The 13,914-nt window shown below is 48.9% G+C and overlaps 1 protein-coding gene across 3 annotated transcripts in view; it reads right to left on the bottom strand.

Annotated features, from left to right (window-relative positions):
• EPB41L1 (erythrocyte membrane protein band 4.1 like 1) overlaps positions 1-13,914 on the bottom strand; it is a 129,268-nt gene that overhangs the window by 114,399 nt on the left and 955 nt on the right. The window lies entirely within an intron of this gene.

Genomic DNA, 13,914 nt, shown 5'->3' with positions numbered 1-13,914 from the left:
GGAGCCTGTTTCCGATTCTGTGTCTCCCTCTCTCTCTGCCCCTCCCCCGTTCATGCTCTGTCTCTCTCTGTCCCAAAAATAAATAAATGTTGAAAAAAAAAATTAAAAAAAAAATTTTTTTTTAATTAAAAAAAATAAAATAAAAATGAACACATATCTTTGCCTGATCACTTACAGAATGGGAAGATCCAAGGAGCTACCTCAGAGGCAAGAAATTCCCTGAGGTAACCAACAAAGCAACCCTCACCCCAGTCCTCAACCCAAATCCACTGTCAAGGTCTTTTAACTTCTTTCCCTCTGGCCCATGTCCCCTTCAGAAAAACAGAACAAGAGAATTCAAGCTGATGGATACCACAGCAGTATCAACAACCCCCACAACGAGTAACCACAACCACAGCTGATACCAGACTACTGACACATGCCAGGCACAGTGCTAAATCCTACACTTGGATTATATCTCAGGTAATCCTCTCAGTCAATGAGGTGAAGCCCACTGTTAATCTAGATTGACAGATGACAGACTAAATTTCAGCAGTCAAGTGACTTGCCCAAGGTCATACCCAGAGCAAGTGAATGGTGTGGCCACCCAGATAGATGCAGGCTTTTCATTTGACCTCAGAAGTCTTAATCTTATCGTTGAGGCTTTGGGGTTATCCAGGGTAACATTCCACCACCAGGCATGGCCCAGATATAGGCAGTGGGGGTGGGGGAGGTGAGTGAGTAATATCTGATCTTCACCCCCCAACACAGCTACCCCAAATAACTAGTCTTTATAGTTTTGTATTATTTTTATTCAAATATGTTCAACTCAACTCTGGCTAGAACAACACTGTCCGATACCAATATAATGCAAGCTATATATGTAATTTAAAATTTTCAGGGGCACCTGGGTGGCTCAGTCAGTTAAGCATCCGACTTCAGCTCAGGCCATGATCTCACAGTTTGTGGGTTTGAGCCCCGCATTGGGGTCTATGCTGACAGCTCAGAGCCTGGAGCCTGCTTTGGATTCTGTGTGTGTGTCTCTCTCTGCCTCTCCCCTGCTCGTGCTCTATCTGTGTCTCTATCTCTATTGCTGTCTCTCTCTCTCTCTCTCTCTCAAAAATAAATATTAAAAAAAATTTTTTTTTAATTTTCAGAAGCTGGAGCACCTAGGTAGCTCAGTCAGTTGAGCATCTGATTTTGGCTCAGGTCATGATCTCATGGTTCATGAGTTCAAGTTCCTCATGAGTTCAAGCCCCACATCGGGCTCTGCTCTCGGCACAGAACACACTTCGGATCCTCTGTCTCCCTTTCTCTCTACCCCTACCTTGCTCGTGTACACATGCACACACGCTCTCTCATGGTCTCTCTCAAAAGTAAATAAATGTTAAAAAAAATAAAATCTTCAGGAGCTGCATTTTAAGAAGTACCAAATAGTGGGTGAAATTAATTTTAACAGTATATTTCTTTAGCCCAATATATCCATTTCAACATGTAATCAATATACAAAATATTGAGATATTTTACATTCTTTTTTTCATACTAAGGCTTCCAAATCTGGCGTGTATCTTACATTTAGAGCACATCCCAATTCTGATGCTAAATTTTCAGAGGATACTTAGATTCCCTTAGCCTTTACAACTGAAAGTAAATTCACAAATCTGATAATCTAATTTTTGTAGAAGTTTTTTGATAACTGAATGGAGTATTCTTGTTTTTTTATTTCTTTTTTCTTGTGATGAGAACTATTTTTTAATGTTTATGTATTTATTTTGAGAGAGAGACTGCATGGGGGGAAAGAGGCAGAGAGAGAGGGAGAGAATCCCAAGCAGCACAGAGCGTGACACAGGGCTTGATTTCAAGAACCATGAGATCATGACCTGGGCCAAAATCAAGAGTCAGAGGTTTAACCAGCTGAGCCACCCAGGTGCCCTGGAGTATGCTTTTTACATTTTAAATTAATTCAGGGGTGCCTGGGTGGCTTAGTCGGTTAAACATCTGACTTCGGCTCAGGTCATAATCTCACGGCTCATGGGTTCAAGCCCCACATCGGGCTCTGTGCTGACAGCTCTGAGCTTGGAGCCTGCTTTGATTCTGTGTCTCCCTCTTTCTCTGCCCCTCCCCTACTTGTACTCTCTCTCTCTCTCTCTCTCTCTCTCTCTCTCTCTCTCTCAAAAATAAATAAACATTAAAAAGGTTTTTTTTTAATTTTAAAGTAATTCAAACCAAATAAGATTAAAAATTCAGTTCCTCAGTAGCACTAGCCACATTTCAAGTGCTCTATAGCCACATGTGACCAAGTGGCCACTGTATGTACTGTATCTCTAGACAATCAAGTCCTAGATGGCAGGGATGGTGGCCTCCATGGCCCACAGCCAGAGCTAGGCCTCCCAAAGTCAGTTGAATCTGAAGAAAATGGTGTCTACTCATTCAGTGAACGCCTACTGAGCCTAATATTAATATCCACCTCCGGTGCCTGTTACCTTCACAGTGATAGTGACAAAGAGATCAGAGTACCAACTGTTCAGAGAATGACAGTGTGGCTCAGAGAGGTGGGCCACCTCCCAAGGTCACCCAGCTTAGACCCCAGGCCTGTCTGACTTGGAAGCCTGAGCTCTGTCCCTAAAACTTGACAGGGGACAGGTCTGGGGTTCAGTCTTCTAGAAAAAGAAATAAGCCTTTGTCACTATTCTCATGAACCCTATCCCCTAGTCCAGCAGCAGAGCATAACCCAGAACAGGACACCTGATGAAGAGGATAAAAGGGAAGGAGAGCAGGAGAAAGGCATGGCATGGCCTGCCTTAGGTAGCAATCCTGTACACAGATCTTAGGCCACTTGTGACGCCATCCCTACCACCTCCCACCCCTACAAGGCAGGAGGCAAAATCAGCAAAGGTCCACTGGCTGCCAGCTCTCTGGGTAGGTCCCCGGAGGTAGGCGCCATGCCCTGTCTTGCACCTCCCCCAAGAGCACTCATTCAGAGGCTCTAGGATCCTGGCCAGAGCCATTACTCACCTCCCAGGGTCACCTCAGCTGGAGTCCAGGGAAAGGGTCCAAGAAGCAGCCTGCCCCCTGGAAGGAGAGGAGGGAGGAACAGACCCTGGAGGCAGACTCCAGAGTCAGGGAAAAAGGTGGCAGGTACAGGCCAGAAAACCCTGGTGGTCTCCGCCCCTCTCCAGGGGCACACAACTAGCGTTCAGCCCCCTCCCACCGGCCCCACAGGGTGAAAGTCTCAGTGGCTATTATTACATTTAACCATTAACTTTGATTCTTTTCCATTTCAGCAGGGGGCAGATCAGGCAAAAAAGTCCCTTCTGGGGCTAATGAGACTTGGAAGGGGAGAGAAAAGGAAGGGATAGGCGTGAAGGGAGAAAGGAGTGGTTAGTGAACCCCCTCACTTCCTCCTTCCCATCCCATCCTACCAATGTGGGACAGGCTTCACATCAAGGCAGAAGTTCCATAGGGTCAGGGGCAGTGACCTGGTATATAGTAGGTGCTCACTAAATATTTTTAATTAACAAGCAAAGGAGCAGGGTGAACTAGACTAAAACAGGCCAGATAGATGGGCAGACTGATGGAGAAATACAGGAGACAAAAAGTGGCTTGCCCTGGGCTGGCACCTCCCTGACCCCTTTGACCCCAGGTCCTCACTGAGACCCAGGTGGACTGAGGACTGGGAGCACAGCCACCTAGGGTATGCCACGGGTGTGGCTTTGAAGGAATGTCCCCCATCCTTGGCCCTGTTCTTCCTACCTGTGACCTTTGGAGGCCTCACTTCTTCCCCCATAAAATGGGGGTGATACTGGCAGAGTATCACATATAGGGCTGTATAGGGCCATGCCCACAGATGATAGGGTGCTCTGTGCCACTGTAATACAATCGTGTCTCCTGCTGTTTGGCAACAGCCTTTTCTCTTCTTAGACCACCTCCTGAATTCCTCCACCCCCCAATATTCCCCTGACTCCCACCTATGTGGTCCTTTTTCCTTTCCGGGAAGGAAAGCCCAGAATAATGACGTTGCAGCCCACTCACATCCCACTAGCCTAGGATCACACACACACCCTGGCAACAGATTGCTACCAAAATGGCATTTGCTTGTCATTTACACCCTTCCTCGGGTTCTTTGTCTCCCTCCTCACCCTCTTCCCCCAACCCCAGAGCAGGCCTAGGTCCACAGCCCACCTGGGGCTGGCACTGAACTCACCGTGGCCAGTGAACTGGCCAGTTCTTGGGCGGGGGCTCCCCCTTCTGGGCCTCTGCTTCCCATCTGTGTATGTGGGGATGAGGAGGGTGGATCAAGAGATGGCTTCTCCTGCTAGCCAGCTCTGATTGTTAGAGATTCTGACACTTCTGGGATCAGTTTGTGCTTTACCTTCAGATAGACCAGAGTTTGGATCTCTACCTCGACCAGGTAGACAGGTGGCCCTGTTATTACGAGACAGACTCCAAGGCAGGCCTGCAGAGGCCTGGGACCACAGCCCACCCCTGACCATTCTCAGCTCAAGCCCAGATAGACAAAGCTCCCCCCGCCAATACCCCCACAACAAAGCCCTACTCTTCTAGTCTTTTCTCTCTCGTTCTCCATAGTGGCATTGTGAGCCATCAAGCCCCCAAATTCTTCTTGGCAAAACAAAGCTTGATGCCGCCCCTCCCTAAGCCCCTTCTATGTGGAGATTCTGGGGCTGCCTCTGCTTCCACTCTGTTCTTTCTTGTATCCTTCGGGCAACTCTTCAAGTGTGTGCCCCCACTTTCTCATCTCCAGCCTGGAGCTCCTCTCCTTTATCTCCACAGGGAACACCTGTCTATGCCGATTATGGAGTCCACCCTGATCTCTCCCTCTTCAGCTCAGTCTGCCATATTTCTTCCAGATGCTACTCCTTGTAGAAGACTCTTACTGCCCCTACTTGACCTTAGAACCATGGAGACCAAGAGGCTCTTGGAATGATTTTTCTGTGTCTCACTCTCTCCCCCCAGTACATGATGCTCCAACCATAATAGGTGTCTGCCAAAACAACAATGATAATAACCATTAACTGAGAAATAATGAATTATAATCATATATTGACCATTTATTCTGTACAATGCTCAGATCTCAGCATTTTACGCATATCATTTCAGTTAATCCTCCCAAACCCCCAACAGACTTGTTATCTTTAGCCCTTTGGTTTAAGCTGAGAAAACTGAGGCTTAGAGAGGTGAAGTGACTTATCCAAGGTCACACAGCCAAGAAATGGCAGAGTCAAGACTGGAGTTGAAGTTCTTACCCACTGCCCTACTTGGCCTCCCTCCAATCCACAAAGAAAAAAGGGGACATGTGTGAAGTTGTACCAGGGATGGGGCCATGGGGCCTCTAGAGAACCCAGCCCAGCCCAAGGTCAGAGGCAGATTTTGCAAATAAAACTCAATAACCTTCTATTAAGCACCTGCTCTGTGCAAAGCCTTATGCTAGGTGCTGGGGAGCAAAGAATGATACATGAGACACCCTAGTGCTCACAATCCTGCAAGAGAGGCAAGCCCATGTCCCACAGTAAAGCTAAGACCAGGGAGAAGTCGTCCCCAGAGGGGAACAGACAAGGCGCTAAGGGAATGCAGAGCAAAGACAGATTTTCATTACAGGAGTAAGGGTGGGAGGGTCCACAGGCTTTGTGAGAGAGAGGTTCGCATCTGAGCTGAGCCTTAAAAAGGTAGACAGGATTTCAACAGTGATTAAAGAAGGGGGGATGGCATTCTTGGCAGGAAGAACCCAGGGACCTGGGACAAAGACAGAGGTAGGGGCTGGGCATGTCCCAGGAGCCAAAGGAAACACATTCTCCAAACCCCTCTCCCTGACACTGGCCCCAGTGTCCAGCCCTAAAGAGGTGCCACCTTGAGCATCCCTAGACTCACAGGCATCTGGATCACTTACTGTGAATGGGCACCGAAAGAGAGAAATAGCTGGGCACCTGGGCATGTGGTTTGACTAGAGGGACTCAAGGGATTAGAATCCAGGCTCTGGATGGAATCTTTGAAGATGAGAGATGCTAAAGGGAGGGGCACTCCCTTCAAAGTGGGGGAAGCTGAGGAGACAGCAAGGAAAAGGGCAAAGAATGTGAACTGGGCTACAGGAAACCTGGCTTCTAGAGCCACTGAGCAAAGTTACATGGGAATTTGGGCTTATCCTGTCCAACCCCCATTTTATAGCTGGAAAAACTGAGGCCCAGGTAGGGGAAGGAACTGGCCTACAGTCCCTCAGCATCTTCACTTAAAACCAGCAATGTGCTGAGAGTCAGGAGAGATCTGCCTTCAATGCAGGATTCTGCTGTTAGCTCCCCAGTGACCCTTTTCCAGTCATTAGGCTCCCACTCTTATAAAACAACCCTAAAGATGGGTCGTGATTCAAAGACTCTGATAGTGCCCATGGATCCTTTCCCAAGATCAAGGCACACTCTCAAAATTATTCATGCCATTTCAGAAGTTCATGAACATTTGATATCAACATTCTCCAAGGGTGATCTGAGAACCCTTGGTGTCACAATCACCTTGACAAGGAATCTGTAAAAACAGGCTGATTCCAAGGCCCCACCATGGATCCCACCCTCCCAGGAGGCAGCTGAGTTTGAATCTCTAGATGAGTCTTAGAAAAGAGTCTATTTTTAGCAAGTTCCCCTTTGCTACTCTTAGAGGAGCAAATTTTGAGGCAGCCTGCCTTAAAGAACCCTCAGAGGAGGGGGTAAGGGGTGAGATGCTGAACCACTCTCCTTTTAGCTATGTCACATATTGCACTTCTGTTTCCTTGCCTATGAAGAGAGGGCTCTGTGTCTTGAAGGCTTAAAGCCACTGCTCATTAATCAAAGTTCCTTCTGGTTGAATCACCTGCTCAAGCTGACCATGGTCATGGTCTCGATGGGGGTGGAAGGAGTCCCAGCAAGCTGACTGAAGAAGCTCCCCAGATTTAGAAGTGACATTCTGAGATTAGCAGCCCTGCCTGTGAGGGAGTCTGAACTCCAGGGTTGAACTTGGAGTGACAGGTTCCCTATCAGCTCCAGCCTGCAGATTCCTTTCTTCTCTCTGGACTTTCTCTGGCCCTTAGCCAGCTCTGGCTTCCTTCCTTTTCCTTTCTAGCATGAGTGTCCTCCTAAACTTGAGTTCCCTGGTTCTAGCCTCTGCTCCCCTGCTTCCCTCCCCTCCCCATCACTGAGCCTGACAGAAGATCTCCAAGCCCCCAAGTGCCCTCCCAAAGAGATAAAGCTATCATGCTTTGTAAATGACAAGCTTATTTAACTAGAAGACTCAGGATAATCTGTGAAAAACTAAGGTGACCAATGACCAAACAATATCTAGGGAAAAAGCCAAATACCCTCAGACCTGCCCTGTCACCTGTCCGTGATGCAGGTGGGCTGCTGCCTAGACCCAGATGGGCTCAGAGCTGTGGCCAGCCCTGGGGCCAACACTGCAGGAAGGCCAATCCCTGAGTGAGGTGACAGCACAGGCTGGGAAGCAGGTGAGCTGGATTGGAGACCCCGCTCTCTGAGCTGAGAATCTGCTCTCTGAATTTGAGTGAGTGCACATCCCTCTGTGAACCCCTGAACACTCTTGAATGTCCCATCCAGGGCAGTATAGGAAAGATTCAAGAGTACCCATGGGCTTTCAATAGATCTATGTTTAAATCCCAGTGTGCCACTTGCTGGTGGAGGGCTGAGTAGGCCTTGGGTAAGTTATTTAGCCTCCTTTAATAAAATGGGGATCTAATCTCTGCCTTGCTGGGTAGCTGCAAGGATTAAAAGACATAAGGCATGTAAAGCGCTTAGCATGGGGCCTGGCACATGGTAAGCCAATAACGTAAGCAGCTGTTTATCAGTCACCAGAGTGGGCCTCTGACGAGGAAGACTCTAGGCTTTCTGATTCATAAGTGGCCCCAAGCAACCCCAGAACCACCCACTCGAACTGGGTCTGGAGACTTTATCTTTAGATTTCCAATCTGGAGAGAAGATGGGGAGATGAAGAGGGGAAGGCAGGACAAGGGAGTGAAGAGAAAACTAAGAGGAGGGAGGGAAGTAAGGAAAATCAAGGGGTGAAGAGGGGTCTGGCTCCTCCAGCTGAGGGAAAAGGAAGAGGACTTCAGGGCAATTGTCAAGGCAGGATAAGCCTTCTCTCCTTTCCAGAGCCTTCCCTACAACCGCCAAGGCAAGGCTTAGAGTGACACAGCCTGCTGAGAAGCACAACCTTGGGTGTCAATAGGGACATTGAAGCTTGGGTTACCTCCAGGTTCTGGCTCCCCACGTTGCCACTGCCCGCCTGTGGTGGCTTCTTCCCGCTGGAGCAGGCAGAGATGGCCAAGCCAGGCTGAGAACAAACAACCTGCCCATTCAGCCTGCACAGGCACTGCCTGCTCACTCAAGGGACTCAGGGACCCCCTTGCTTGGGATTCTGACCCTGGTTCAGCAGCACTCTTCCCGTTGGCTCCCCATCTCTGTGCTGCACAGTACCCTCTGAAGGCTTCCACCGGCCCCACGATCCTGCTCCTTGGCCAACATTGCAATAGGGGAAAACCACTGTTCAGACCCTCAAAAGAAGCCACAGACAAGGTGTTCCAATTGCCACTGACCAGCTGTGTGACCTTCGGGATGTCACTTTCTCGCAGAGTGTGTTTCCCTTCTCTGGCTAATGAGGGCAATGGAGGGTAAGGACCATCTCTAAGGTTCTCCTAACTGACAGTGGCTATGCTTTGTAGGAGATCTCGGGGCACACAGGGGCAAAGAAGACTTGCCTCAGGAGAGGAGTGGGCTGGGCAGGGCCCGGCTGAGAATGCAGTGGACGTGGCAATGGCCGAGGGTTATTATGATGATGATGATTATAATTGAAAATCCCAGCAGCAGACTCTTAAGCAATTTACAAAGAGCTTTCTCATTTTCCCCTGGGATTCACAATCTGGTGAGGTAAGTAGAGCTGGATGATGCTAATTCATATTAGGCAGATGAGGAAGTGCAGCAAGATTTAAGTGATGCGTCCCAGCTACTAAGTGCGGGGCAGGGGGTGCCAAAGAGGAAGTAATCATTACCGGGCTCCTACTGTGTGCCACCTCACCAGGCTTACTAACACCCGCTATGCAGACCAGGGCTGACCTCCACAGCACAGCATGCCATTGCAGGGGCTACTGTCTCCATTTCACAGGAGACGAAACTGAGGCTGAGGAAAAGTAATTGATTTGCTCAAAAGCTCATGCTCCCTTGCAAAGCTTGGATTTGCACCCGGGTTTGTGGGGCTCCAGGATTTGCACTCTTTTCCATCTTCCTGTATGTACTGGGTTGAATAGTGTCCCCCAGGTTCATGTCTACCCAGAACTTCAGAATGTGACCTTATTTGGAAATAGTCTTTGCAGATGTAATTAGTTAAAATAAAATGAGGTCATACTGGATTAGGGTGGATTCTAAATCCAATATGACTGGTGTCCTTTTAAAAAGAGGAGGTGACACAGACACAGGGAGAAAGGGGAGAAAACCATGTGACAACAGAGGCAGAGGAAGTTGAGGGCCAAGGAACACCAAGGCAACCACCAGAAGCTAGGAGAGAGGCTCGAGAGAGACTCCCCCCACGGAATCTTCAGAAGGAACCTTGCTGACACCTTGATTTCTGACTTCCTTCTCCAGAACTGTGAGAGAATAAGTGTCTGCTTTTTTAAGCCACCCAGATTGTGGTACTTCATTGAGCAGCCCTAGGAAATTAATATACTGTGAATCCACTGAGCAGCAGACCTGGGACTCTTATTTTCAGATTCCTACTCACTAGGCAGCCTTGGAGGTTAAGGGGTGTGAAGGCCCGTGAGAGGTCAGTCTTGCTTCTCCTTCACCTCCCTGACCCAAGCTGGCCTGAAGTCCACCACCTGTGCTCCTTCCCATCCTAGGTCTCTATCCACCCCACAGGGACCTTCTATCACGCAAACAAGCATCCTCTGAGACCAGTCTCCAGGTCAACAGCACTCCTGCCCCCACCTGGCCCTCTATCTGGCCCACCCTCTACCACCACCTGGAGAGCTGTGTTTTTGAAATGCAAATCTGATTCTTTCAGAGGCTAGCTTAATCCTCTTCCCTAGCTCCCTACTACCTGTAGAACTCCAGCTCTTCAGCCTGAGCCAGATCGGACCCCAGACTTCCTCTCCGGCCTTACTCCAGGCCAGTCGTGCCCCACCTGTCCCCACCACTCACCACCATCTGCTCCAACAGATGGAACTATTTGGAGTTCCCCCTAACAAGCCCTGGTGCCTTTGCACATGCTGCTCTAACTACTTGGAAGATATATCCAGCCCAAACACCACCTCTCTTCTTTGTGAAGACTTTTCCTTCGTGAACAACCTCACCCTGATACCTTGTACACTGTACATCTTTACACGTCTGCCCGTTTACCCCGCCTGTGAGGACTGCTGGATTCATCTCCGTTCCTGAAGCCCTAGGGCCCAGCACAAAGGCATTCAAGAATGTTAAACTGGGGCGCCTGGGTGGCTCAGTCAGTTGAGCGTCTGCCTCACGTGGTCACGATTCATGGTTCACAAGTTCGAGCCCCACGTTGGGCTCTGTGCTGACGGCTCAGAGCCTGGAACTTGCTTCAGATTCTGTGTCTCCCTCTCTCTCTGCCCCTCCCCAGCTCGTGCTCGCTCTCTCTCTCTCTCTCTCTCTCTCTCAAAAATAAATAAAAACATTTTTAAAAAGTGTTGAATTGAATAGTAACAATTGCTAATACTTACCAAGTGTTTACTACCAGCTCAGAACTATGTACAGCATCCCATGTACGTTACCACACAACCGTATGGAACAGATACTATTATTGGTTCTGTTTTAGGAAATGAAGGAAGAAATGAAGTGCCTTGCCCAAGTCTACCCGACTGGTATGTGGCCAAGCCTGAATGACTCTCGAGCCAGTGCTTGTAACCAATATTAGGTACACCATCCATCCTAATACCGTCATTTTACAGAAAAGGAAACAAACAAACAAAAAAGGAAAAGTGACTTGCCCGCATACAAGGCATGGACCCAGATCTTTAGATTCCTTATTCAATGCTCTTCCTCTTCTCATTCTACAGAACCCTATTCCAGGAGGACACAGACACTAGCAAGGCTGTATTTCCTTGGAGAGCTTTCTCCTGCCTCCCCTAGAGCAGAGTCCAGCATGGATGGGCCCAAGCACGTAGCTGGCGTCCATCTATGGCCAGGAGATATAGTAGTAAAAAAGACAGATAAATCTACCTCTAAGAAGTCTGAGGCCTGCTTAGATATTACAATGCCAGGGCTTGAGGGGACACTTTGGGAATCACTTAGTACCATCACCCATTATATAAAGTCATCCACTTCAACAAATATGTCAAATACCAATCATAAGCTGGGCACTGTGTGGGGACACTGGGAAGAATGACAAGTAAATTTCTACCCAGGTGACATTTGCACCTTAGTGAGGGGAGACAAACAACTAGCAAGTTTATGTATAATTACAAACTCTCATGAACACTATGAACTACAGGGAGCTCTAAGAACGTGGAACAAGAAAAACTGACATTCCAGGGAGTTGGCAGAAGCCCCCCTGAGAAAATCACTCTTGGGCTGAAATCTGAAGAATGGGAGTTAAACAAGGTAAGAATCAAGGGAAGAGTATGCTAGACAGAAGGAACAGAATGTGCAAAATCCCAGAGGCCAGAGAGCTCATGGTGCCTAGATGAACTAAAAGAAGACTAGAGTAGCTGGTTTCCAGAGAGGTGGGCAGGGACTTGATCCTGAAGGTCTTAGAGGTCAAGGTAAGGAGCAGAGAACTGAGCAGAGCAATGACACCCCTTGTTCAAAGCCAAGCCCAGAGCAGACAACGAGTTATTACATTATTCGGTGAAGGGGTAATTTGTCCAAGATCTCAGGGAAGACCTGGGACTTGAAACCAGAACCCCCACCTGCCAGGCTAGGGCTGCGGGGCCACTTCAGTACGTATGTGGGAGAAGACAAGGGATGCTTTCCCGGTGTTTCAACCTATAGGAGGTTCCAGTTGCCTCTCTGTACCTCTCTTAAGTTCTAGGGCAAGACAATCACCTGTGTTTGTGAAAACATAGACTGCTGGGCTCCATGAGTTATTCAGTTTGTCTGATGGGAGCCCCCCAGATTTGCATTTCTAGCATTTCTTCATTTTTTTTTTCAACATTTATTTATTTTTGCGACAGAGAGAGACAGAGCATGAACGGGGGAGGGGCAGAGAGAGAGGGAGACACAGAATCGGAAACAGGCTCCAGGCTCCGAGCCATCAGCCCAGAGCCCGACGCGGGGCTCGAACTCACGGACCGCGAGATCGTGACCTGGCTGAAGTCGGACGCTTAACCGACTGCGCCACCCAGGCGCCCCAGATTTGCATTTCTAACAAGATCCCAGGTGACCCTGCTGCTGCTAGTGGAGTGACCATACTTTGAGAGCTACTGCTCTAAAGGATATGGGGGCAAAGGGGCATAGTGAGTGGGGACCACAGCCAGGATCCTTGGGGGCTAGAAAGGTAGATTTCTAAATCTGGGTAGCAATGAGACAAACTCCATCACTCTGAGACACCTAAGGGAGCTCTGAGTCCCAGAATTTATCTTACTACCTGCTCAGCCAGGGAAACTGAGGCTTAGGGGGTTTAGACTCTTACATAAGAGAAGTGCAATACAAATGTGCTGAGTGAACAGATAAACACAAAAGGGTTTGACCAAAGTCCAAAGAAGACCCCTGGACCAGACTCCAGGGGTCCTGAGCTCCAAGCCAGAGTCTTTCCTGTCCCAGGAAAGGGGACAGCAAGCTCAGCTTTCCCCAGATTCTGCTGCCAGAAGCATTTTAAGAATTGCAGAAATCTGCTCTTGGCCCCCAATCCTATCACCCATCCACCCTCCTTCCTTTTACACTCTCAGCTCCCTCCCTTTTACACTCCAAATCCTGTGCACTTTATCCTGGCAAGCAGAGCAGCGGAGAGGGGAGGTGAAGTAACAGGGAAGAAAAACTGGAAGTGGAGGAAGAATTCTTGCACTTGGATGTCCTTCCTCCGGAACAAATCCTTTCTTCCATAAGAGTCTCAGCTTCCCTCTATCCTTGTATCCAGGCTACCCCCAATCTACCCACATTTCAGTACCAGCATCTGAAACCCACAAAACCAGGGGTTTTAAATTTCTAAACCAGCTTTTCACCCAGTTTTTCTGTATTAGAGTGGCCCTGGACAGAATTTTTCTATCCTATCCTAGCTGGCAGCAAAATGGCATGTCTCTTGCAAACCCACACGCATAGACTCACTAATATACAAACAGCTATACATGTACATAAAAACAAATATACCAGGACTTATAAAAACACATACACATGTACATCAAGATACATTTTTCATTGTTCACTGATAAAACATACCTAGGCACCCAAATGCAGAAGAAAAACACAGAGAGACACACATGCAGACAGACTACAAATCTAGACATTCATGCGCTACACCAGTACGTGGGGAAAGGGGTACAGACACACCCAGAGACCACTCTCAGAGTAGAGGTCTCCTGAGAGGCGGGGGGTCGTATTCCCATATGGACTCTGGCCCTTTAAGAGAGCGGTTTTCCCTCCTTTCAGGGCACCTAAGGTGCAGGTCTACCCCTGAGAGCTGTAAGGGTGAGGGTGGGAGTGTGGCTGACCCGATCAGGCCCCGTCGGACTCTGGGCCACTGTCCCCAGGCCGCCACAGGAAATGGATCCTTGAACCGACTTGGTCACCAGCCTGAGGGCCGCTGTTGCTGCCACCACCCCCACACACACACCGACACGCACACACGCCCACCCCTCCACACACACACACATACGCACACACACACGCACACGCGCGCGCACACACAAACACACACCCGGGCTTCAGGCAGGACACGCCCTCCGCTCCAGCTCGCCCGGGTGCGCGGGCTCCGCCGTCAGCCCAGCTCTTTCTGGCCCTTGGG

Source organism: Puma concolor, chromosome A3 (assembly GCF_028749965.1).
Source record: "Puma concolor isolate L17-30 chromosome A3, mPumCon1.1.hap2, whole genome shotgun sequence".
NCBI lineage: Eukaryota > Metazoa > Chordata > Mammalia > Carnivora > Felidae > Puma > Puma concolor.
This window is presented reverse-complemented; position numbering and strand designations above follow the sequence as displayed.